At 46.5% G+C, this 25,781-nt stretch overlaps 1 protein-coding gene across 2 annotated transcripts in view; it reads right to left on the bottom strand.

Moving 5' to 3' along the window:
- SNX10 (sorting nexin 10) overlaps positions 1 to 8,139 on the bottom strand; it is a 65,554-nt gene extending 57,415 nt beyond the window's left edge. The window contains exon 1 of one of the 2 annotated variants that reach the window (XM_019534986.1): positions 8,070 to 8,139. The gene's annotated coding sequence lies outside the window, so the exon portion shown is untranslated. Of the gene's footprint in view, positions 1 to 8,065 lie in introns of both variants that reach the window. The other variant, XM_019534995.1, reaches the window with a different exon arrangement.
- Positions 8,140 to 25,781: the final 17,642 nt, after the last annotated feature.

The raw sequence follows: 25,781 nt of genomic DNA, 5'->3' as shown, positions 1-25,781 counted from the left end.
TATTTGAAAAAGGACTTTTTGTTATCTTTGATTTTGGATGCAAGTCCTAGCTCTATGTCCGCCTTAGCTTTCCTGACAGCCCCCCTACAGGCCCGAGCAGAGGAGGTATACTCCTCTTTGGAGATAGCACCCTCCTTCCACCGGGTGTACACCGCTTTTTTGGCGATCAGGCATTCCCGAATGCCCTTGGTGAGCCAGGGGGGCTTTTGGGCACTCCTGCCCCCCTTGCTTTTTGTTGGGATGGTCACCCCTTGGGCCCTGAGTATCGTCTCCTTAAGGAACGACCACTCATCTTGGGCACTGAATTCCCCTGCCCTTGAGAACCCCAGTGCCTCTCCCACTAATCTCCTCATCTCGTTGAAGTTGGCCCTCTTGAAGTCTAGGGCTACTGCCTTGCTGCTGGCCCTTGACACCCTGCACTGGATGGTAAACTCCAGCAAGCAATGATCGCTATCGCCCAGGTGGTCAAGGACCTGGAGGCCCCTTATCAGGTCGTCGCCTGTGGCCAGGATCAGGTCCAACAGGGCATCTCCTCTGGTGGGACTGTGCACCTCCTGAATTAAGTGGAGGTCCTGTATCTCGGCCAGGAACCTCCTGGAACGGTCCAACCTGGCTGACTGTTCCTCCCAGCAGATGTCCAGGTAATTAATGATGGGATGAAATGAGAAAAAGTACTTAATTTGATCCTGAGTCTTAGAATTCCAACAGTTCTAGTGGCTTTTAGTAGGTATTTCACAATACACAGTGAGAAAAAACCAAGAATGCTTAGCACCTAGCAACAGAGCATTGCACCATCAAATGTCTGCTCAGAACGTGTGCACTTAACTCAGAAAAAAAATGCAGCACTGTATAGAAGCAATGATCCCAGAAGGAAACAGCTTAGCCAGCCTAACAAAGTAGTATGAATGCACTACCCTGGAACAGGGGTGTAGGTGGTAGCCGTGTTGGTCTAAAGACATAGGCCAGGTTTGTCCAACATACAGCCATTTTCTGTGGCCCGTGGTGCTGTGACGCGAAACGGAAGTAAACGCTGTTTACTTTCATTCTCACCCCTTGTCCCTCCCCCAGCCCCTCAGCAGCTTCCCAATGGCTGCTGAAGGCCTGGGGAAGGGACAAGGTTCCCACACGCACCGCGTCAGCTTAACATGGCCAATGTAGTTTATGTGGGAAGAGGAGTAGCCGGCAGCGAAAGCACGGGTCATCGGTGCGGTGCAGGGCGGTCCCAGGCAGAGCCTGCCTTAGCCAGCACCGCGGGCGGTGAACAGAGCCCAGTCGGGCACACGCGGGGCAAGGGGAGCGGGGACGAAACCCCCCTAGACCCTCCCTGGTCAACTTCCCCCACGCTAAATCGCCGCTTGCACCTGGCTCTGCCTCTCAGGGCTGTGGCTGGGGAAAAGGAGGCATCATCCCGGGGCCCCCACACTTGCCCCACTCCATGCTCACCTTCATGGTTCATTTTCCCGGCAGCGGGCAGAGAAGTTGCAGCTGGACGCTGCCCCTTGCCTGGCTCACAGGTCCTCATGTGAGTGCATGGAGCCGGCCCAGGCTCGCTGCACCGCCTCCACTTCCTCCGCCTCCGCCTCCGCCTCCTCCACCTCCCCCCGCCCGGGCAAAGGAAGCCCCCTTTTTTTTTGCTGGCTCCAGGCTGGGTCCTTTAAGCCTTGGGCCAGGGGCAGTCCACACTGCATCAGCAGGGAAGGGGCAGCGCGGGGTGAGGCAGGGTGGCACGGTGCGGTCCAGTGTGGGGATGAGCACACAAGCGTGAAACATGGCTGCCCGGCTGTCAGCAGGGCTGTGTCCCTGGGCGGGATGCTGAGGAGCCCACACGGGTGCCACACGCATGAGTGCACTTGTGACGAAGCACCAAGTCACACCTCCATGGGACACGGGGGCGAGGAGGGAGGCAGGCTGCGTGCGCGTGGCTGTGTGTGAAGACTGGGCTCCTCGTCCCCGATGCTGGCAGCGTCCTAAGGCACTGCTTCTCCCCCTCCTCCTCCTCCTCCTCACTGCTGCTGCTAGAGGCCAACAGCCAGCTGCTCCTCCATGGCTTCCTCTGCCTGGTGCTGTACGCCCAGGTGTCCCAAGGCAAGCCTGAATTATGCTTCTTTCATTCATTGAGAAGTGAGTAGAAGCAAAAGTGTTTATTTTAGTCAAGGGGTTGGTATTATTTCATTGTTGCTTTTATATTGTTTTTATTTTGGATTTTAAACCACATTTCGAGACCCATTTCATTGTCACTTCCTGCAACTTCATTGGTGTCAAAGGTTATGTGACATCACTTCCTGATGTGATACCACTTCCTGTGAAGTCTTTGAATATGGCTTACCAGCCGACTGGGTGATAAAAAGTTCATGATCTGGCCCCACATTCAAAAAGTTTGGACACCCCTGACATAGGCAGACAAGGTTCTTTGGGTAAATCTATTAGCTGGTCTAATAAAAGATATCAGATATACCCAAGAACCTTGTCTGCCTACCTTGGAATAATAGTTGTACATGATAACCGAACTGCAGACAGACACACTGTATTTACTCTAATATAAAACAAGGTCTCCCTCCACCAATCTGTGTGAGGAAGCTCTTTGTCTTACATCGGTATAAAAGAAAACTGCATTAAATACATTGTCTATCATTAAACTGATGCCAAAAGCAGCACATGCTCAATAATGGAAATCAACTATACAACTGACTAAATAAAGCCAACACTCTAAGCACAACTATAAAACACATGGCCCACATCGGGCAAACGTGCTCATGGGAACCTTTTTTGTGTGTGTATGTACATGCGTGCGTGTATCCATCCCTTAAAAAAAGGGCAGTTGCTTCACCAGGAGGGCCTGGAAGTACTGCAATAATAGGCTGGCACTCAGAGAAGCCAGAGCAAGCTCCAACACCCTCCCCTGATACTGTAAATGATGATGTTTTAAAAAAAAAATTGTTTCCAAGGCCAAATCAGTTCTGAATTAAGTTCCAAATTTCAACTAAGCAGAGCTCAATCATGCAAGTCTGTGTGGCTCTACCACTGGGAAGGATCCTACCTCCCACACTTTTCAGTCTGGGGCTTCAGATGCTTCCAAATCCATGACAGGCATTCTACGTGCAAGCCCCAAGCCTGGCTACACTTGCCCCAGTCTTGCTTGCCCCTAGCCAAAAGGCTAAAAAGGCAAGCAAGAGGGAATGCCCAAGAACGATCCCTTTTGTCATTTAAGACAATTTTCTGGTATAGACCAGCTCTGAGAGAGAAACTCTGATTGGCAAAAGTAGTATTCACCTAGTCATGCCTCAGAGTAAAGCAAGGATGGGCCATGGAAAAGAATATCTAAAGAGAAGGAATAGAGCTATATTTAATGAACCACAAGGTCTACAGTGAAATAATATTATTCCACAAGCTAGCTTTTACACATTGCCCTGGAATATTGCCCTCAAGCCCTGGAAGACAGAACGAATTAACGAAGTTAGTCTGAAGTCAGAAGGCAGAGTATATTAAGGGGGAAACAACTCACCCTATTTAAATTATTTTGTTAAAACAGACCCTTCATAATTGCAGCTGATTCAATCTCAAAACATTCTGCTTTGGATAGCAGTCCTTTAACATCTAAAAGCTGGGAACTGCTCTTTTGAATTCACATACAAACATAAATCTCTAACTAGTAATTTAGCAGATGCCAGCCACCTAAAACTCTCACAGAAGAAAATTTCAGACTTATGAACCCTTAAAATACAATATGCCATTTATCTATAGCCATACAATATGCCATAGATAAAGAAAAACAATTACTATGATTGCTCAGTACTGGACTGACAACAAAGTGACAGACCAGTAAATAATAGTTTTATGAATGTATATAAATGAACATATTTGTTTAAAAAAAAACCAAAAAGAGATATCAGAAACCTGTATGCTGAGATAAAACACTTATGGAGGGGAGACTAAGTTATAGTAAGCGATGAACATATTTTCTTCTATAGCTATATTATATCTTCTCCTCCCAAACTCCTTAGGGCAAGGACCATAAAAAGTTGGTCCATGACAGGCTCTGGGTGTTATGGCAATAAAAATAGAGTCTAGCAAAAGGGGAAAATACTTTTGTTATTCTGATCTCTGCTTTCAAGTGGACAAAGCTAAACAAAAGTGAATAAGTAACGTATTTTATTACAACTAAATTATTCTACCCTTTGAAATAATGAAAATCCATCTTAAAACCTAAATTGTAATGTATTTAAATAAATATAAATACGCTGCATCAAGAAGTCCTTCTTGAGTTGCAATGATTAAAAGTTGCTACTTTATACAAATTTGAAGTCGACTTCTTTAATTTTTGGGCTAAGTACAGACAGTCAAAAAAGACCAAAGCTGAATCAATTCAATCTTTGCAAGTTAGTCTAAGCTTTGTAGAATGAACTGATAAGCAAGTGAATAGAAATTCACTTTTGATTCCAGAAATGCAACCACATGCCTGCAGTGGCCCAGGCCAAATGCTGGGGGATACTAGAGCAGGGGCAGGCAATTATTTTGAGCGGAGGCCACTTACCCAGTTTTGGCAAGCTGTTGAGGGCCGCATGGGTCGCCCCGCACCTTGACAAGTGCCCCGCCCCCTCGTCACCATCTTGGGACCAATGTCTCAGGGCCAGTACCAGTGGGGCCCAAAGTGGGGTGCAGGCTGACAGGGGTCTGCGTAGCTGGGTTGGGCTGCACCAGCAGGGAGAGCAGGGAACTGGCCCGGCTCCATAGAGCCCCTGCTGGCAGGGACCCTGCTGGTACTGGCCCTGGGACACCGGTGTGGGCCCTGTGCTCCCGCTCCCGCTCACTCCCAGCGCCACCCAGCCCCGCAGTACAGGCCGGGGGCAGCACATAGCCACGACCCCCTGCTTGCTGGCAGGGAAGGAGCTGGAGCAGAGCGCAGGGAAAAGCAGCTCTTCCCCCGCCCCATGGCCAGCGCTCCCTGCTGCAGCCACTCACAGCCCACAAGGTGCTGTCCTGAGCAGGCACAGGCAGCCCCATGCCGGCTGCGAGTAACTACAGCACGGGGCGCCAGGCACGGAGCCGGGGAGGGGCCACTTTTCCCCCCGGCACTCAGCACCAGCTTGTAACCCGCCTCGCGGTGGGCAGCCCAGAAGCAGTGGTGGCAGCCTCATCGCAGCCTACCATGGCACGAACTCCAGATGGGCAGCAGCAGCAAACGCTGCCCAGGGCAGCAAGCAGGGGGGCCACAGCTGCTGCCACCACGGCGCCACCCCGATGGGCAAGCCTAGAGCTGGCACAGGGCTGGATTACAAGCTGGTGCTGAGTGCAGGGGCAAATCAGCCCCTCTCCCGCCCCCTGGCCCATGCTTCCTGCTGCAGTTGCTCGCAACCCAGGTGGGGCTGCTTGTGCCTGCTCAGGACAGCTCCACGCAGGCTGTGAGCAACTGCAGCAGGGAGTGTGGGCCACAGGGCAGGGGAGGGGCCACTTTTCCCCATGCTCTGCACCGGCTTCTCCCCTGCCCTTCCCCCACCCCAGCCCTTACCTGAGCTTCCCATGCCAGGGCAGCCAGGTGATCCCAGACCAGAAGCCCCTCCTGGGGCTTCCAGCTGGGGGGGGGCTGGGTGGGCCCTGCTGTTGCAAGAGCCTGCCAAGGATTCCCCTGGGTCCTACTGCCCCTAGTTCCTGTCATTTTTGACAGGAACCAAGGACAGATAAATGTTAATTTTCAACATTTTTTTAGGGGCCCCACGGGCCAGATAGAATGGCCTCACGGGCTGCATCTGGCCCATGGGCCATATTTTGCCCACCCCTGTTCTAGAGCTTGCCTCCTTGCTCCACTAGAGCAGACAGCTTGGGCCAAGGCTAGCTTGCCCACCCTGTGGGGGGGGAGAGGGGGTTGCAGGGAGATGCAAACCATCCTGGGATACTGGGGGACTGAGTTAATTTGAATCTGGAGGGGATCTGAATCTGGAGGGGATCTGGGACAGAAGTTCAATAAACCAATTTAACCTAAATCTTTAAGTCTGATACTGCAGCCCTCCAAGTTTATCTTCATCTAGTTTTGGCCATTTTGAAAGTAGTTTATGTGCACTGAACTTCTGTGTTACAGATTTGACCTGGTTTCCAATCACTTATACCAGTTTGTGTGTAATTTCAGCTCCTAGCCTTGAAGCCATATGAAACTTTAAAATATGTTTAAAACAACATCACTCACTGTGTTATGTACATTATTTTCAGTCTTTACAATGTGGCAAGTCCTAGCATGTCTATAACATACGGTTTTTGCCTTCTTTTTGATTTCTCTTTAGATAGTAGATTCAGTATGACTATTTTTGATTTGGACAAGTTCCAAGTTGCAAAAGCAACTAGGAACTTGTATTGCTGTTTAACTGAAAAGGAAAGAAAAGAGGCGAGAGGCTGAAATCTACTAATTTTAAAAACATGAAAGATGCAGTGCTAGATTTTTCACAAGGGTTTAGGTACATAAAAATGCAGGTAGGTGCCAAAAGGAATTTTCAAAAGTACCGAAGTAGGTTGGGTGCCAAGCTGCCATTGATTTCAACTGGACTTAGGCACCTAAGCTTACCTGGCACTCACCCACTAAGTTTTCTGACACAAAATCCTACATTCCCCTCACTCCAGTTAGCCAGAAGTCCAACCTGCTGCAACAGGGAATGCAAATCCCCAATGAAGATACACCTGAACCTCCCAACAGAGGTGTTTATACAGGGTAGTGCCTTAACTGTTATAATAAGGCTTGGCTTTGCCCGCACTAAAAAGACCAAATCTTATTATAATTACAATTCAGTAATTATGCCAAATGTGACATTTTGTTCAGTCTCTTCCAGCTGTGTCTGTGGTTTTATTTAAAATAATCTGCCCACTGCACATGCACTGATAAAACTGTACAGATAAGAGCAGTAATACCCATCAGTGGCTAAGAGGTTCCTTCCTCACATGGATTAGTAGCAAGTACTCACTACCAAATTACCCTTTTGCTCTTATCATTGCATGTACAATGTCGGGAGAGTTATCTAAAATTGCCAGCATGGACATAAGGCTTGAGGCCAGAATACTAGGCTATGATGTGAACCATGCAACTGACTTAATTTTGACAATTACCCTATTTCCTTGGATCCAACACAAGGTGCCCCCCCACCATTCAACACGGGGAGGGAAAAAAAAATTCCTTGTCTTGGAATCGAGTACAAGGTGGGGAACAGGTGACTGTTGCAGCTCCAGCTCTGGTCCCAGGGCTTGAGCTGCAACCACTGCTGCCAAACCAGAAAGGGGCTGGAGACACCATGTGCTCCACCGCCCCAGGCTACAGCAGGGCCAGACCCCTGACTGAGGATAAATGGCAAAGAGGAGACAGGCACCAGAGGAAGCCAAGTGTGAGGGAGGGTGGGCAAATGCCAAGGAGGGCAGGCATTGGGGGTTGCAAGCACCACAGGGGGAGGCACTGGGGGAACACAGGTGGCAGGGGCAAAGGGGCTATGGGGCAGGTGGTAAGGGGGTAGGTACCACAAGTGGGGAGCAGATGGGGGGGCCGGCGACAAGGGAACAAAGCAGGGGGCACAAGTGAAGGTTAGGCCACTTGACTCCCCCAATACCTAACCCCCACCCCACCTACCCCCGGAAGCTGTGGGAGGGTGGAATTCAATTGGCCCCTCCACGAATAACACCCTAGCAGGGCAAAAGGTGAACACATACATAGATGCCTCTCTTCTCACTCCCCACGGACAGGATCTAATTACGGGGGGGCCGAAGGGGCGTCTTTGATGCCCCCGGTACATTCCTCTCGGGTGGCAGCGCGGCGGTGGCTGCCATGCCCGCAGCTGGGAGTGCAGCGGCCCCCAGACAGGGGCGCTACCGGTCCGGCCACTTCAGAGCCACAGGGCCTCACCGGGGCAGAGCGGATGCTCCAGATGTGTCCTCCCCGGGCCACTCCCGGGCCAGGCTGGGGACAAGGGAGGATCTCGGCGCCCGCTCCCCTCCGCGGGGCGGGAGGCGGGAATGGAGACCCCTGCCCGGGGAGCCCGAGCGACCAGGGAGCCTCAGAAGAGCCGCGGGGACACACGCCCGGCGCCGGCCCCGGTACTCACAGCAGCTGAACAGTCCCTCACCGGCTCCTCAGCACAGGCTCAGCGAGTACAGCCTCTAGCTCACCCAGCCCCGGCCCGGCCCCGGCGCTCCTGTGACGCGGTGAGGGAGGAGCTGCACTTCAGCGCGGGCGGAGCGCGGTCCCCGCAGCCGCCATCTCCCGGTGCGGCGCAGGAGTCGCTGCGAGTCCCTGACCTGCCGCAGCCGCAGCAGGGCGGGCGTGCGGGCGGGCGCCCGGTACTGCCGGCTGCGCTGGGGCCAAAAAAAAACAAAAAACAAATCCCGATTTTCGGATTAAAAAAAGTAACCCCAAATCCACATTTTTTCCGTGATCAAAATGAAACTCCACTAATATCTATATAGATAGATAGAAATGGCACTATCTACACACACATACACAGCCAGATAGATAGATACAGTGCTCTATCTATCTAGCTATCCTGTATGTTTAAAAAAAAGTAACCCCAAATCCACATTTTTTCCGTGATCAAAATGAAACTCCACTAATATCTATATAGATAGATAGAAATGGCACTATCTACACACACATACACAGCCAGATAGATAGATACAGTGCTCTATCTATCTAGCTATCCTGTATGTTTAAAAAAAAGTAACCCCAAATCCACATGCAGGTTTCCCTCACTTTATGCAGGTTCTCTATGTGCGAATTCGCTCTTATGCGATGACCTTTTTTATACCAAAACTTCACTATAAACGAGGTAAATTCACTCTTATGGGATCCATGTGGTGGAAGCCCACGGCCAGCTGCCTTGTGCGGCGCATTTTGGGAGTGATGGTGGGAGTGCCGGGCACCAAAATATAGTCGCCTGTGTTGATCTGTGTGCTCATTGTATGCAACACGTATTTCTGTAGTTACCACCCCCATTATGACAGTGTCCTGTGCTTGTGTGTATTGTCTGTTGTTGGTGAGGGAGTAGCAGAAATGGGTCTGGGGGTCAGTACAGTCGAGGTCTTGAAACTTATCTCTATTTGTTACATTGTAAAGTGGGTTCCCTTTATGGGAATTCAAGTTATGCAGAGTTTTCCAGGAACACATGTACACAGCATAAAGTGAAGGAAACGTGTGTGTATAGATATACACTGTGTGTGTATATATGTATATATGTGTATATATACACACGCATACACACACACACACACACACAGAGCTACTCCTCACTTAACGTGGTAGTTATGTTCTTGAAAAATGTGATTTTAAGCTAAACAATGTTAAGTGAATCCAGTTATGTCACAGTACTTACCTACTAGCAGGCGGCAGCCAAACAATGTTATAACCAAACATTGCACAACTTTAAATGAGTATGTTCTCTGATAGATCAGCAATGTAATAATGAAGCAACCTTAACCAGGGTGATGTTAAGTGAGGAGTACCTGTGTGAGTACGTGTGTGTGTGTGTGTGTGTGTGTATTTGGGGTTCATTTTTTAGCTGAAAATTAGGGATTTTTATTAGAGAAAACCAGGATTCCCGATGATAAGGCTGGCATAATGGGCCAGGAGACAGTAGAAGAGGTGAAGGCCCTGCATCTAGGGTGCAGAACTCCTCCACCTGGAACTGAGTCTCAGTCAGGGTGCTGCGAGATCCTGTTAGCAGTGCTGTGGAGTGCTGCACACAAGGAGCAATGCTAGGCCTGCAAACGCCTACACACCATTCACAAGACAATCACAGAAATCATAGAGAAGTTGGGCTGGAAAGGACCTTTACAAAGTCCAACCCCAGCATCATCCCTATCCAAACCATCCTATACAATCCATTTTGGCTCAGATCAAGTGTCTTGGTGACTTGTGGGCTAAGATCAGGGCTAGATTAATGCATAGACAAACTAGACACATGCCTAGGGCTGCCCAGTGTCAAGGTCCTTCTCTCTGTGGCAGCAGTACCCCCTGGGCAGGTGGCTAGCAGGCCAGGGGCTGCCTGGGCTTGGAGGCAGCACCTGGCTCAATCCAACACTTCCCCAGCCTACCAGTGTGCGTGTGCATTTAGAGTGAGAGAGAGAGTAGGGACCATGGGTGACTGGTGCCTCTTGAGTCAGCAACCAGGAGGGCAGGGCGGTCCTTCTGTGGCCGGTCTCACCGGCTGGGGTGGAGGGGTCCCTGCGGCAGATCTCGCTCACCAAAAAGCAGCCATGCTGCATCTGGAAGTGCTGTGGCCATTTCCGGAAGTGACATGGCCGCTTTTGCTGGCAGCCCTGCTCCCTGGCCAGCGCTCACAGGGGGGCACTGGTGCTCCCGCCTGCCCCCCTGCCCGCTGGCTAAACAGGGAGCACAGCCTGACAGGGCTGCACTGGAGCTCTCAAGGGGTGCATATGAACTCCTGTGCACTCTCTACATGCCACCACTGGTAGGGGCCCATGAGTTTGTTTGCCTAGGGCTCACTAAAGAGTTAATCCAGTTCTGGCTAAGATCATATAGGGACATCTGAATCCCTAGACCTCTGAGCTTGGGCCTGCAGTAGGGTGCCTGCCAATGGATTTGGGAATATTTGAAGCAAGGGTGAGAGCCTGGGATGAAGGATGCCATACATGGTGTTTAAAACAACTGAGTTCTGCCTGCCCAGTCGATACGGTTTTTGGAACAAATGAGTTCTACTCAATCGATATGATTTAAAACTGATTTGGCTGATTTGACCTGGAACGCAAAATATATTAATAATAAAAAGGTCCTATACAACCCATCATTTAAACTGTTCGTAAAAGTGTCACCAACCCTGAGACAAGACATAATGCCCTAACCTGCCACAGGAAAAGCAGGGGGCCACAGCAGCCAATGTCCTGGTTCTATAAAAAGGTTGTTAATCTACACTCAAAAGATCCCAGGATGCAAGCCCTTCCCCCTACATAGGAAGGCAAAACCCCTCACAATCCATACCAATATGACTGTGGGGTAAAAATTCTTCCTGACCCCAAATATGGTGATTGGTCTGACCCTGAGCAGAAGGGGAAAACTGTCTAGCCAGGAACCTCTGGCTTTGGTCCCAGAGGAGTACTGGCATACCCCAATCAAAATCTGAAGAAGGCTGAAAAACACCCAGGACAGCTTAAAAACACCCACAATGTCAACAATATGCTGACCTGCTGTGGTCTTTCAGGGTTCTTCACAACAGAAGATTTGCTCTGTTAATTTTCTATAGTCAAATAATGAGTGACAGCTAGGACCTGGCATTTCCAAAGGGTACCTTGAGTCTAGAACCACTACAGGAACCTTGCTGCCTAAATGCCTGTTTCCCCCCTGCATGCTGGTATAGCAGGTGTTTCAAAAGGTTCAGCACAGCTAATATGAATGCTAGGCTATGGTGCTCAGCATTCTTCGCTGGAGAATTTATACACTTTGCAGTCCCAGTCTTGTCAGTTCTGGGATGAAAGTCCAGCATAACTTTTCCTAAGTACTTAGTTGCAAAATGGCCACATCTGCATGCAATAAAATAAACATCACCTATGTTATAGTCCTGGAGGGCTTGTGACTGTTTTGTCAAGAAGGGGCTGGGAGGTAAATTTCTCCTTCTAGAGGGATTTGGGATAATTATAAACATAGGTAATAGGACCCACACACTACAGGGATGAGAAATTTATAAATAAGTAGTCCACGCTGATTTTGCAAAACATACCGAAGGAGCTTAATTTTATTCCCATGAGTAGCCCCATCAAAACCAATGACACTAGTACCAGGGTCATAAAGATGTAAATCTTTGAAGACTAGAGTTTTAGGCAAATGTCTGGCTTTACTCAGGATCAGGTCCTAATAAATAAAAACAGGGTTGACTCATTTTCAGTCATCCCTCTGGATCCTTTTGAATATGTATTGCAGGAATAGTGGTAGAAATAGTGACTCTTAATTTCATACCACTTATCATACCTAAGTAACCTGGGGGGAAAAGGGGATTAGAGAAATTACACCCTTTCCTTGCATAGCTTTGTCAGCCAGTGTACATACAGTTATACACACAAAAACGTCCTTTTGCTGGGAGAGATCATTTCATTGGGGAGCCATGTCTTCACTAGATGAGCCTGACAATCTTCCAGTAAACCCTGTCTAAACCAGGTGTACTCTACAAACGTTTCCTGGCATAGCCTGTTGGCTGCAGAGATAAAGAGGTTTAATTTGTGACCAATACAGAAGCCACTAGTGTAAACAAAGTTACACAGGCAAAACTGTGCTTTTGCCAGTATATCTTATTTCAGTTTTAGAACAGAGCAGGTATAAGCTACGTTAGTAGAAGCATGGCATTGCAAATATTAGTGACATCCATAATGCCACATGAGGAGCACCTTGCTAGTATACTTGTAAAATTTTTTAGTATAGTCCCAACCTACTACACTTCTAAGTGCCAAAATTTTTGTGTATTTATATAGGTTAGAGTGTGATTATTTTCTTTAACCAACATAGGTATGCTAGTAAATGTCATAGTGGGACATAGCTATACCTGACTAGGGGTGACTTATAGCAGGGGTGGCTAAACTGCAGCATGGGTGCTACAAGGGACATAAGCAACCTCTGTGTGTCGAAGGCAGGAGATTAGGGAGGAGACAGGCAGCACAGTGGAAGGTAGGGCAGGGAGCAGGAAGCAGAGCATCAGGTAAGGTAGGGGAAAGGGATCAGAGTGGCACTTGCAGAGGATGTGGGGCTGATTTGTGACACAGTACTGACTTATAGTACCTCATATTGGAACAACTGTATTTACCTGACAAGTGTTTTATCAAGCAGTGATGGGGGCAGCAGCCCCTTGATATGAGGATGACAGTCTTCCAGGGAATAGGGAAGTCATGGGTGAGTCTGGAAACAACTGAAAAGGCTAATCTGAGATCTGCATGTTCTACTGCAGACATGGAAAATAGTTCCAGGAGAAAGATGTGATCCTGGTGATGTCAGGTCACAGCTCTTTCCCTTTGTATCTCTTATTTATCCACCCCCATAGTGAACTAATGCTTTGTTGTACATCATCACTGGGGATGAATTCAGTGCTTGAGTCTCCCAGGCATTTCTTTAGATTGGCTTTCAAGATCTCCTTAAATCTCTTCTTTTGCCCACCTCAGGGGCGGTGAGCATCAGTGTGTTGGGAGCCTAGGACCACTTAGGAGCTAGTTGCCAGGTATTATTATGACATGTATTATCCAAAGAAGCTGATGCCATATAAACATGTCTTTTTTGCTGGTGGTGTTTGCTTGAGCCAGAACACTTGTGTTTCTTCTCTCCTTCCAGTTGACTGACAATTTTCTGAAAACATTGCTGATGGTAACATTCCAAGGCTTTCAGATGTTTCTGATGTCATCCAAGTTTCACACTCATACAGAAGGTAGGAATGGCAATAGCATGGTAGACAAGAAGTTTGTTTTGGGTCCTGATGTCATGATTATCAAAGACACGATTTTGGAGATGTCTAAAGACAGCATTGGGAGATTTTATCCAGTGTTGAATATCACCATCTTTATTTATTTTTTGGGAAAAGTGGCTACCCAAGTTGTGGAAATCATAGAAAATTAGGGCTGGAAGGGACCTCAGGAGGTCATCTAGGCCAGTGTTTCTCAACCTTTTAAGTAGCAAGTACCCCCTAACTTCTGAAAATTTTAATAAATACCCCAACACTCAATTTTCATGGGGATTTTATATTTACAGACTGTGTGCCATATGTTGGAAGAAGGGCTATGTATATAAGGTGATATGACAGATGTCTGATCTGGTGTAGGTAGGGTTGCTACCTTTTACACCAGGAGTGTTCAAGAATGTACCTGGGCTACAGGTGATGTTGGCCAAAGCTAGGAGGGCTGAACCCAGTGTTGCACAAAGTGTGGCACACCAAATTAATCCTGGAGAATTTAAAGGGCTGAGCAATGAACAGCACACCACATTTTTTGCCATTGTTTTGAAAGGAGGAAGGGGTGAGAGAGACAGGGAAAGAGGGCAAAAGCAAGAAGAGAGAGAGGAAAAGAGAGTGAGAGAGACAGAGAAAGGGGGAGAGAGAGGGAAAAGGTAGCAACCGTAATTGTGGTGCAGACAGGTGGTGTCAGCTGCTTCCGGGGCCACTGCAGCAGGGGTTGAGGTGATGGGGAGAAGTAGAGGCCCGCAGTGTGGTGAGGTAAGTCTGTAGGGCAGGTGTCGGCAACCCCCAGGGCACACGTGCCGAGCATGGCATGCGAGGTCATTTTGCTTGGCATGGTAAGTCTGTAGGGTAGGGGTCGGCAACCCTTGGAACATGTGTGCCAAGCATGGCAAGCGAGGCCAGTTTGCTTGGCACTCCACTGCCAGCTCAGGCTCTAGGCAGGTGCTGCCAGCCGTGGAGTCTGGGCTGTTCCCAGCAGGCGGCTGGGAGGCTGCAAGCCCTGCTGTAAGCAGCCCAGGCTCTGTGTCTGGCAGCAGCTACCCAGAGCCTGGGCTGGCTCCAACCAGGGGGCTGCAAAGGAGCTGTTCCAGGCTCCAGCATCCTGCAGCTCTGAGCAGACAGTGCAGGGGGCCCTGAGGCAGCCTGGGCTCTGGGCAGCTGCAGCAGGGAGGTTGCAAACAGCGGCACTGGGCTCCGCAGCCCCAGCATCAGCTCCATGCCGGCAACTGCATGCGCGCCTCAAAGCACAAAGCGGGTTTATCCCCACTCTCTGTTCTGAGGCGCACATGCAGTCGCCCCCAGCACAGAGCTAATGACAGGGCTCCAGAGCCAAGCACAGCTGTTTGTAGCCAGCTGGGCTCTGGGGCAGCTGCAGCAAGCAGGCTGCAAACAGCTGCACCGGGCTCCAGCCCCGGCATCAGCTCCATGCTGGTGGCAACTGCATGTGTGCCTCAGAGGTGCATGTGCAGTCATGGATGCACGTGCACATCAGCATGAAGCTTATGCTGGGGCTGCGGAGCCCAGTGCAGCTGTTTGCAGCCTGACTGCTGCCTGCTGCAGCTGCCCCAGAGCCCAAGCTGGCTACAGGCTGGGGCTGGTGGCAGCACAGGGCTTTTGCCTGTGTTCAGCAGCAGCGGCACTGATGGGGCAGGCAGCAGCTCCCCTCCCCTCACTGCAGCCTGCCCCAAGAGCCGGGAAGAGCCTGGTGCCACTGCCAGCCCTCCCACCAGCAGTGAACTGGGCCTCCGGTGGGCCAGGTCATGAGGCCAAACCCCACAGTGCAGGAGGGAGCGGGGCAGTGACCTGCCCCTCCTGCACTCTGGGGGGTCTCAGTCTGCGTCTCCCTGCCAAAGCCTAGGCAGGATAAATAAAAAGAAAACTTACCTGCCTGTTGGCAGGGAGTGTGTGGGTATCTGTGTGCTCATCCTCCTCCTCCTGCAGCAGCCTTTGGTTGGCTTGGGGGTGGGGGCAAGCGGCTGAACATGAACCTGGCAGCAGCAGGGGGAGCAGCAGCGTCCCCTTGCTGTGGGGGTTTTCCGCACCCGCGAACCCCCTGGCTGTGTCTCGCGTATCCTCAGAGGTTGAGAAACTCCCCACAGGATGAGAAACCCCACAGGTTGAGAAACTGATCTAGGCCAACCCCCTGCTCAAAGCAGGACTATCCCCAACTAGATCATCCCAGCCAAAACTTTGTCTAGCCAGGTCTTAAAAACCTCCAAGGATGGAGATTCCACCACCTTTCTGGGTAATCTGTTCCAGTGTTTTACTAGCCTCCTAGTAAGAAAAATCTTCCTAATATCTAACTTAAAATTCCCTTGCTGCAACTTGAGACCATTTTTGCTCCTTGCTCTGTCATCTGCCGCCACTGAGAACAGTCTAGCTCTATCATCTTTCAAACCACCCTTCAGGTAGATGAAGGCTGCTGTTAAATCTCCTCTAAGTCTTGGATTTGGAATGTAACCATCTGACGTTAAAGAGATTCCTGCCCATGCAATACTGGAGCCTGACTTGAGATAGAAGTCTATCAGGAATGAGATGTGGAATAGCTATGATAGAGATGGAAAAAAGTGTTGGTGCAATCATGCATCCTTGCTTGACTCCAGTTCTAATAGTGAAAGGATTCATTTCTGAGCCATTGCTTGGGACAATTGCTATCATGTCATCATGAAGAAGTTTGATGATGGTAACACATTTTCGCAGGCATCCAAATCTCATCAGGATCTTCCATAGGACCTCTTTGTTGATTGGATCAAAGTACTTAGTCAGGTCAATGAAGGCCATGTAAAAATCTTGGTATTGCTCATGGCATTTCTGTAGCTATCCAGCAACAAAGATCATATCTATTGTACCTGTGAGTGGTTTGAAATCACACTGGGACTTGGGTAGAATCTTCTCAGCAAGAAGAGTGAGTCTATTGAGGAAAATGCAAGCAAGGATCTTCTCAGCTATGGACAGGAGTGCAATACCACAGTAATTGCCATAATCTAATCTATCGCCTTTCTAGAATATGGTTATGATTCTGGCATCTTTCAAATTACTTGGAATCTGTTCGTGTTTCCAGATTTTCAGAATAATAGCATATAATTGGTGAGAGAGCTTTTTTCCATCATGCTTTTAAATTTCAGCTGGTATTTCATCAGGACCACATGCTTCATTGTCTGCTTAATGACTTTAAAGGTCTCTTAATAAGTTGGTGGATTTGCAATGGGGTATTATGGAATGGCTTCAGTGGTATTACCTTCAACATTAGAATCTCAGTTTGGAAGCTCTTGAAAATGTTCTTTCCACCATGCATTGATGGTGGAGCTGTCTATAAGAGTGTTGCTCCATCTTTGGACCTCAGATAGCTTTGGTTACTCGGAAGACGTGAAAACTACACGTCATGACTGTTGGCAAACTTTTGTATCTCTTTTGCTTTGTCCTTCCACAGTTTGTTTTTTTTTGCTTTGAAATGTTCCTCTGGGTCTTAGCTTTAATGAAGTCATTGAAGGCTCTCCTTTTTCTATCAATGAGAGCTTGAATTTCTCTATCTTTCTCATTGAACCAGTTTTGATATTTCTTTGTGGAGAAGGCTAGAGATTTTTCACACACCTCATAGATGCTTTTCTTGAGGTTCTCCCAGTTATCAGTGGTATCAAGATCATCAGGGAGATCAGAGAGTTTCTTACTAAAGCTTTCTCACTGCAGGGGCTTTCAAGCACTGGATACTGAACCTCTTTGGTTGCTTCTTTTGTTTACATTGTTTTGGGGTGATACAAATGGACATAACAGAACATACCAAATAATGATCTGTCCAGCAGTCATCTGCACTGGTTATAGCTCTGACAATTCTGGACACACACTGTGACTTAGTCAGTTAGGTGCCAGTGTTTTGAGCAGGGGTGCATCCATGATTTCCATTTGTTGCTTTGACAGAATAGGGAGTTTGTGATGATGAGAAACTCCAGATGGCATCTCTTGATGTCACTGGTAGCACACAAACCTCTTCACCATGTCAAGGTTGCAATCCTTAGGAGGATATAGAAAAACGAGCATAGGAAAACCAGTATACTATAACAACAAAGCATTTCTCTTCTACTGGAGTATGTGCAAAAAGGTATACTAGGGCCAAGTCTATGTATTAGATTTCTGTTAACACAATTTGCTGGTCAGAAGGATTAAAAAAGGTGATGCTGAACCAGCATAACTATGTTGGCAAACATCTCTGTTGTAGATACACTTCACCCTCAAAACTGCTCTTGTTGAGTGTAGTATGTCTTGGTCACAGGCTTTTAATATATCAGTACAAAATGGAGCTCTGCTGGGAGAGCTGCATCCATATTAATAATGTTTTATTGGTATTATATATCCATATTCCCATAGCAGTAAAGAACTTTAAGTGTAAACAGAGTCAAGTATAAAGTATATTTTAAAGGTATGACTGAATCCATGCTAACAGAGTTGTACTTCTTTAACTGTATCACTGCAGAGTGCACAAGCCCAAAGCTCAAATGTAAAACTCCTCCATCTTCTCAGTGATTTAAGCCATTTGAGGAAACAGAAACCCTTGCAATGCTTTTAAGAAAAGAACTTTTTTTACTTGGAGCAATTGTTCTTCCATGCCACTTTCAAAATATTTTCAGCATTTACAGGATTTTAATGTTATTTCTCTTCTTCCTCATTCAGCTCTTTATATTGTTGCATTATCATGCTGAATTGGAACTACCATATGTGATATATGTTTCCATAAAAACATGGCTTGCAGACATTTTTCAGGGTGGAAAGGAGACTGGAAACATAAGGACTAACTCAGATGACTACAAAGTGAGCTATGGAATATACTTGTAAATCACACAAACTTTCCTATAAGACTGTTTTGTGCTCCTTCATACTCATATGCTATGAAAGGACCTGGATTCCAGTCATTTCCTCATTATAACACTGCAGTGCAGAATTTCATAGACATTAGGGCTAGAAGGGACCTCGCAAGATCATCAGGTCCATCCCCCTGCCCAAAGGGCAGGCAGTCAGCAGGGGTCAAATGATCCCAGCAAGCTAGTCATCCAAGTGTTTCTTAAAGGAATCCAGAGTAGCTGCTTGCACTAACTCTGGGGGGAGTTTATTCCAGGCCCTGGGGACTTGGACAGTAAATGACCAGCCTAAAAAGGTCTTCCAAGAACTCATGACGGTTGGACCTAGCCTTCCCATGGGGTGCTTTGATGAACAGTCGTTCTCCCAGTTCCTGGTGTACACCCCTTATATACTTATAGGCTGCCACCAAGTCACCCCTGAGCCTATACTTCATCAGGCTGAAGAGTGCCTCTCAGCCTCTCCTCATAAAGCCTGCCCTCTTGTCCTCTAATCATTTGTGTGGCTCTCCTCTGGACTCTCTCGAGCTTCTCCACATCCTTTCTGAATTGCAGAGCCCAGAACTGGACACAGTATTCCAGCTGTGGTCTCACCAAGGCTGAGTAAAGTGGGAAGATGACTTCCTGGGTCTTGTTTGAGATGCATCGGAAGATGCAAGCCAGAGTTTTGTTTGCTTTGCCGGCTGCAGCAACAAATTGGTGGCTCATGTTCATCTTGTGGTCAATCATGACCCCCAAGTCTTTTTTAGATGCAGTGCTAGCTAGTCTAGCGCTGCCAATGCTATATATGCAGTGTGGGTTCTCCCTTCCAAGGTACAGCACCTTGCATTTCTTGGTATTGAATGCCATGAGGTTTTGATCCAGCTACCTTGTAAGCCTGTTGAGGTTGGCCTGGATTGCCAGCCTATCCTCTGGGCGGGCTGCACTTCCCCATAGTTTGGTGTCATCAGCAAGTTTAGCCAGTCCGCTTGTAACACACAAGTCCAGATAATTTATAAACACATTGAAGAGTACAGGTACAAGAATGGAGCCCTGAGGGACACCACTGGTTATAGTGCACCAAGCTGATTTGGTTCCATCAACTATCACTCTCTGGGTCTGTCCACAGAGCCAGTTCCCCAGGCATCGGACCATGAAATTGTCTAGGCTGCAATTCCCTAATTTTTCCATGAGGACATCATGGGACACCAGGTCAAAGGCTTTCTTGAAGTCCAAGAATATGATATCCATCTCTTCTCCTTGTCCAAGTGATGCATCACCTGGTCATAGAAGGAGATCAGGTTGGTCAGACAAGATCCACTTGCTATGAAGCCGTGTTGGCTCTCTCTCAGAATATTACCTTTTGTTAGGCTGTTGGTAATGGTTTTCTTAATGATTTTTTCCAGGATCTTTCAGGGATTGAGGTCAAGCTAATTGGCCTGTAGTTCCCTGGATCTTCCCTTCTCACTGTCTTGAAGATAGGCATCACATTGGCCCTCTTCCAATTGTCAGGCATCTCGCCTGAGCACCACAAGTTCTCGAAAATCCTCGCCATAGGCTGTGCTATAATGTTAGCTAGTTTCTTTAGCACACTTAGGTGCATTCCATCTGGGCCAGCTGATTTGTGGATGTCCAGCCTCTTAAGATGCTCCTTTACAAAATCAGTGGTAATGGTGGGTGCAGGTTCATCCTTCCCCTGGTGATCTTGCCTTTTGTCAGTCAGAGTGATCCCACTGGGCTGATGGAAGACCGACACAAAGTAGTCATTAAGAAGACCGGCTTTTTCCTGAGTGTCGGTTAGCAGCTGCCCCACCTGGTTTAGTAAGTGTCCAATGTTACCCTTGTTATTTTTCCAACTTCCCATATTTAAAGACAGACTTTTGGTTGTCCTTAATTTGAGTGGCCAGTTTGAGCTTCATTTCAGCCTTGGCTTTCCTAGTTTGCTCCCTTCAGGTCTGGGCCAGCGTGGGTATTCCTCTTTAGTGAAGTTTCCCATCTTCCATCCTTTATAAGCTTCCCTATTGAGCCAAGAGGGTTGACCAGCCCTTTTGCTACTTTTTCTGTGGATTGCAATGGATTTCCCTTGTGCTTCCAGGACTGCATTCTTGAGGAGTGACCATTCATCATGGATATTTCTCCCTGCCAGATTGTGGTTTCTCAAGGCTTGAACAACTAGCTTCCTAAGCTTGTGGAAGTTGGTCTTTCCAAAGTCAAGGACTTCCATATTGCTCACTGACTTGCCACCTTTGCGGTGAATAGAGAAAGTGATCAACTCATGGTCACTCTCTCCACCTTCCCCTCAATTCTCAGGTTGCTGAATAAATCATCCCCTTTTGACTCCACCCTTGGATTGCCAAACCACTTAGTCTTTCAGGGTTCTTCCAGACCCCCTGGGTCACGAACTCCTGGACCCGCTGGGTCTCCAGCTGTGTCTCCAAGACTTTGACTCCACTCTGGAGTGGACACTGCTCCTAAGCCAGTGAGAACTTGGCACCTGGCCCTGCTAACACTCACCTCGTCTGGTCTGCAGACCCTTGGCTCTCTAGCACCACTGATACTCAGAGCCTTTCAGGCTGTCAGACCTCTCATCAGACTGATCTCTCTCTCTCTCTCTCTCTCTCTCTCTCTCTCTCTCTCTCTCTCTCTCCCTCCCTCTCTCTCAGCTTCACTCTGAGCCTCTAGACCCATCTGGTTTCAGTCTCTTCTGGCCCCTCCTGGGCCACAAGTCACTGATTCTGCTTCACATACCTTTCAAGCTGTGAATTCCTGGCTTTCTATGCTCTCACAAACTTTGGCTGGGCCCTGCTCTTTCCTTTGATAGACCCTTACAACTCTAATGGCACTGCTTCAACCATATACTTCCTGGGCTGCAGGCTTCACAATCTGCGCTGGCCTTGCTTTCCAATCCAGCATAGTTTTGACTCCCTCTGATAGCAAAGCTGCTGCCCTTCTTTGGCTGTCACAAACCGCGCACAGTTTTTTGGAAAACCTTTCAGTCCTAAAAAGAACTTCAAAAGCATGTCTCCAGAAAAAAGCATGTCTGATAAGACATGTTTTTTTCTTCTCAGGCTATCTCCTCCTGCTCAGAGTTACTTCTCAGCACTGACTTTGTTTATACAGCTGTACTCTAAATACCATGTCCTAGTCATCAGTGATTCCCACTTCTATGTTCTGTTCTCAAACCATCAGCTGCTCAGCCATGGGTGTTTGACCATCTACCAGCAAATGGGGCTCAAATTGATCTACTTTTTGTTTCAAATCCCCTCTCTTCCTTCTCTTATCAATCAGTCAGGCTTCCTACCTGCCCTCTAGTCAGGGCATGCTCTCTCAAGGGGGCTCAGAGCAGGAGCCACTGGGCTGTGGCAGGAGTGAGAAAGGTAGAAATAGCTGCAGCTTCTAACTAAGCAAGAAGCTCAAATCATGTTGTGTCTGAAGTATGAGCTTATGGAGGATGTGGTAGATATGAGAATTAAAAGTATAGTGTGGGAGAAGGATGCACAGACTGAAAGAGGAGGGTAAATTAACTGTGACTGAGAGAGAAAAGTAGAGTCAGAAGGGGGAAGTTGGGGGTTGACAGAAGAAGAAAGTGGTGTGAGGTGATTTTGTAGGTACGTTTAAAGTTTGCATAGAGGAAGCAGCTTTAAACTTACTGTAATTTTGGTGTTATTTTTGTCAGACATCTGGCAACACCAGAGACACAGTTTTTGTGTGGTTATGATGCACACAAAAGGTTTTTGTGACATTATCTCAAGCGTGCACCAGTACAAATGGTGTAGAACAGCTGGTGACATTTTCACCCTCAGTCATCTAACACACTGGCCTAAGGAGAATTTCTTACATTTTAACTAACTGCTGTTATATTTACATGTTAATTTTAGGATGTTCATTTATTGCTTCTGTGAGACTGGCTAACTGTTCACACTGCCACATAGAATAACTTTCAGAGTATTTATTCCAAAATAAAGTCACTTTCCACCATATTTACATGGTAAACTTCCCATGCCTAATTGGTGATGACCTCATGCATATTGAGGTGCTCCATCTGAGTCCCTTCATAACCTAAGAGCACTACAGCATAGCTATGTCTATACAGTGTTTAACGTGAGCTGAGTAGGATTGCTGAGTGACAGACCTAATTAGCTTACCTCCATGCTATTTACAGCAGATGTAGATTTATGCCACTGGGTACAGTCAGATTATGTCTATGCTGCTTCCAGGGCAGTATTGATGGTGTTGCCAAAAACCTGTCTTACCCATCCACTGCTGTTCTACATGTACCAAAGCTGGAAATGAGGCTGGGGCATTACCCTAGGGGTAGTCTGACAGCCACTAACACTCTTGGCAGTGGCACTTGGTGATGTCCTCAGAAGCTTTGCAGCCTCATTTTTGGGTTTGGCAGTAGGAAAGATTAGCCAGCATTGCAGAAGTAGAATACTCACACTTTAAGATTACCAAGTGAATATGTACACAATAATTAAAATGTTAATACCATTCATTAGTCTTAATTTCTAGAGAATCTAACACAATGTGGCCGTAGTCCATGAATGATGCATTTAGGTACTACAGCAATACAAGCAGTAATTATACTCACATTGTCTGATGCAGTTCCTGAAGGCATTCAGATACTATATAATGAGGATTGTAAAAAATATCTGAAAAGAGGAGAATATAGCAATTTGATTTATTCAAAGGGATGTTGTCAAATAATTTTACTGCTTTGTCCTTTTCAGTGGCTGCAAACAACCATTTTCCCTCTACTATATTGTCCTTTTGCATTTGGCAAACAGCCTGTTGTTGCTTTTTGTTTACAAGGAAGTGTTAAATTAGCTGAGCATATTTCGTTTATTCCTTGCTCACATCCTAATGTATTTCTTATCCCTTTTTCCAGAAATATATAAAGGAGCAGGAAGAAAAAGCAACTGGATAATATTTAAGTATTGCTAACCACAAGTTACAAATTCCATCAAACTTTTTAACAGATAATCCTGTATCTAAAATTACCAGAAGCATGACACTTCTGGCCTTGGTTTGTTCTTGCTTGTAAGAATACTGGAAGGAGTTTAGACTAGGAAACAGAATAAACAGGTCTTTTAAGATACCCTGAACTGGAACAAAAGCTTCAGAATCCAAATTCCTTTTTCACACGAAATGCCCATGTACACGCATCCTTAAAGGTGCAGTGGGAAAAAAAAGGTTTGTATCCTATTTTCCTTTTTTTTATAGTTTATAAAGGCATCATGAAAGACATTTGTCTTATATTTTGAAAAAATCTTATTAGGGTTTTTTTTTTTTACATTAAAAAATCCAGTTTTATAAATCCTGTTGTTCTTGGATAACTATAATTCTACATACAATCTGATATCTAGTAGGATGATATCTACTAGTTTGAAGAAAAGGAAGCTGTAAATTTATTCTACAAGTGCCCTTCTGAATAAGAATCTCTTCAGCATAGCATATTAAGCTATAATTATTCAACACAGTAGACATATCTACCCATTCTTAAAGCATCCTTAAAGTTTCTATAAATGTTTATTATTAGTATTTTGTTAATTATATAGCACCACACAGGGGCTTGTCGTTGTTTCTTACCTTGATTGGCTGCTTGGCTGCCTGGCTGACAAGTAACTTGAGTACTTAACACAATTGTAAAGGCTACTGTTCTTTCCCTGGGGAAAAATGGGGTTATTATATAATGATTTACAATATAAATAACATATTTATTTTATATTTAGGGGGGTTAATTTTTTACTGAAATCGTTATATTAGTACAGCTTTTAGCATTGACATGGCTATACTGGTGTAAAGGTGCCTCATACTGTATATACTGTATAGCATATACTGTATATGTATAGCTTACTCTTTATGTCTAAAACCAACTAGTGAGAATACCTTTATGTGCTTGCTGGAATCTATCCACTGGACTCCAGAAGAGTGGAATAATCATGACAGGTCAAAGACACCAAGCATATACTATGTGGCCAAATGCAGCTGTTAGCCACTTGAGATCATGGAAAAGCTTTCTTGCCTCAAGGGAACTCCTTAAAGTCAGCAATGGCTGCATAATTGGAAATCTAGCTTGCACAGCTCATCACACTTAACGAGGGCACCAAAATGCACAGACATCACTGAATCTGTCCCTGCAGGCACAGAGAAGGACTGGTCAGTCTGAAGATGTTTAAATTGCCTTTGAACAAGAGTCAGCACCTTAAAAGATAATATGCAGAGGTGGACTTATTCAGAAGACCAAGGTACATGTGACTGCAGTCAAACACTGATCATGAATGCACCTGTTAGTCTGCTGTGTCCTGGAGAAACTGCACAGTAGAAGACATTGTTGGGCAAGAGACCAGACCATATTACGTGCCTAATAATGGAAAAATCTGTAACTATGGTAGCTGGATAGAAGAAGGACCAGCAGCAAGTATAACTTGCTCTGTGTTAGGAAGGTTTCCTGCTGTAGTTACATCAACAAATTAGACCCAGCTACAGCAAACAGTCGCAAAGAGAGGGAATATAGAAGGTGGAGGTTTAATGGAAGATCATGCATTATGCTCATTGTTATGCATGTATTTAAAAAAATAAAATTTGAGGACTCTGTGAAGAATGACAGTGATGGTAGAGGTCAGGGAACCAGAAAAACAGGCCTCACGAGAAGATTGCTAGGTTCAACATATAGGTTATGCCACACAATTTGACAAATGTCATTAGGCAAAAAAAAAAACCCCTCAGAAAGTTTTCTATGCATATTTTTTTTCCTGTTTTTCTGCATTAGCTCACATAGTTGATACTATTCCTTTGTGGCAGAGAGTGTGCATGCTATTATTTTAATCTGTTAGTGATGTCAGTCCCCGCTTACAAAGGTCTCACAGGTGTCCGAAGCTGCCATGGGTCTTCATAAGCAAGTCATATAGTGTTGTTTACTAAAAATATATTAGAGTTCTGAGACCTCAAAACTCTCACTTGAAGAACTGGGAACTAAACATGTACTATCACCAAGTCTGAAATGTAATAAGCCATATCAGTAATCTTGAAGGTTGGAAACTTGGATGAGCATACTACACTTGGAAAATGAAAATTACCAGAAAATTTCTCATCTCCTCTTTCATTGTCTGTGCAAATCTAGATGCCTGTGATTTCCCAGATGTAGAATCATTAAAAGAATAATTGACAAACAGTGCCCTGTTGCACTTTGGAACTTCCTCAAGGGTCTTTCCTCGCTAGACTGAGGAGGGTTGCTACTTGATGTAGGAGAGAAGGCCTGACTAGAGAAGTGATGAGAAATATATCTCTGGAACTGCTGGTCCTAGACCTGTTGCTTGAAGGCCTGGCACTGCTGGTGCCATGGGTGCCTTTGCTGATATCTATCCTAGGTCCAAAATGAGAGGGGAGGACAGTTCTTTTATTGTTATATATTTCAGTATCAGAGAGGGAGGGGTGGTTGATTAGGACCAGTACAGGACTTGTCATAAAACTTTGTGCCATTGCTGCATTCTTCTGAAGCTTCATCCCAATTGGTGCTGTGTCCCCAACCCTTGAAATCTATTGGGGGTTG

The sequence above is a fragment of the Crocodylus porosus genome, unplaced genomic scaffold (assembly GCF_001723895.1).
Source record: "Crocodylus porosus isolate Cpor-Errol unplaced genomic scaffold, CroPor_comp1, whole genome shotgun sequence".
Classification (NCBI taxonomy): Eukaryota; Metazoa; Chordata; order Crocodylia; family Crocodylidae; genus Crocodylus; species Crocodylus porosus.
The sequence above is the reverse complement of the archived record's forward strand: the minus strand, read 5'-3'. Positions and strand labels throughout refer to the sequence as shown.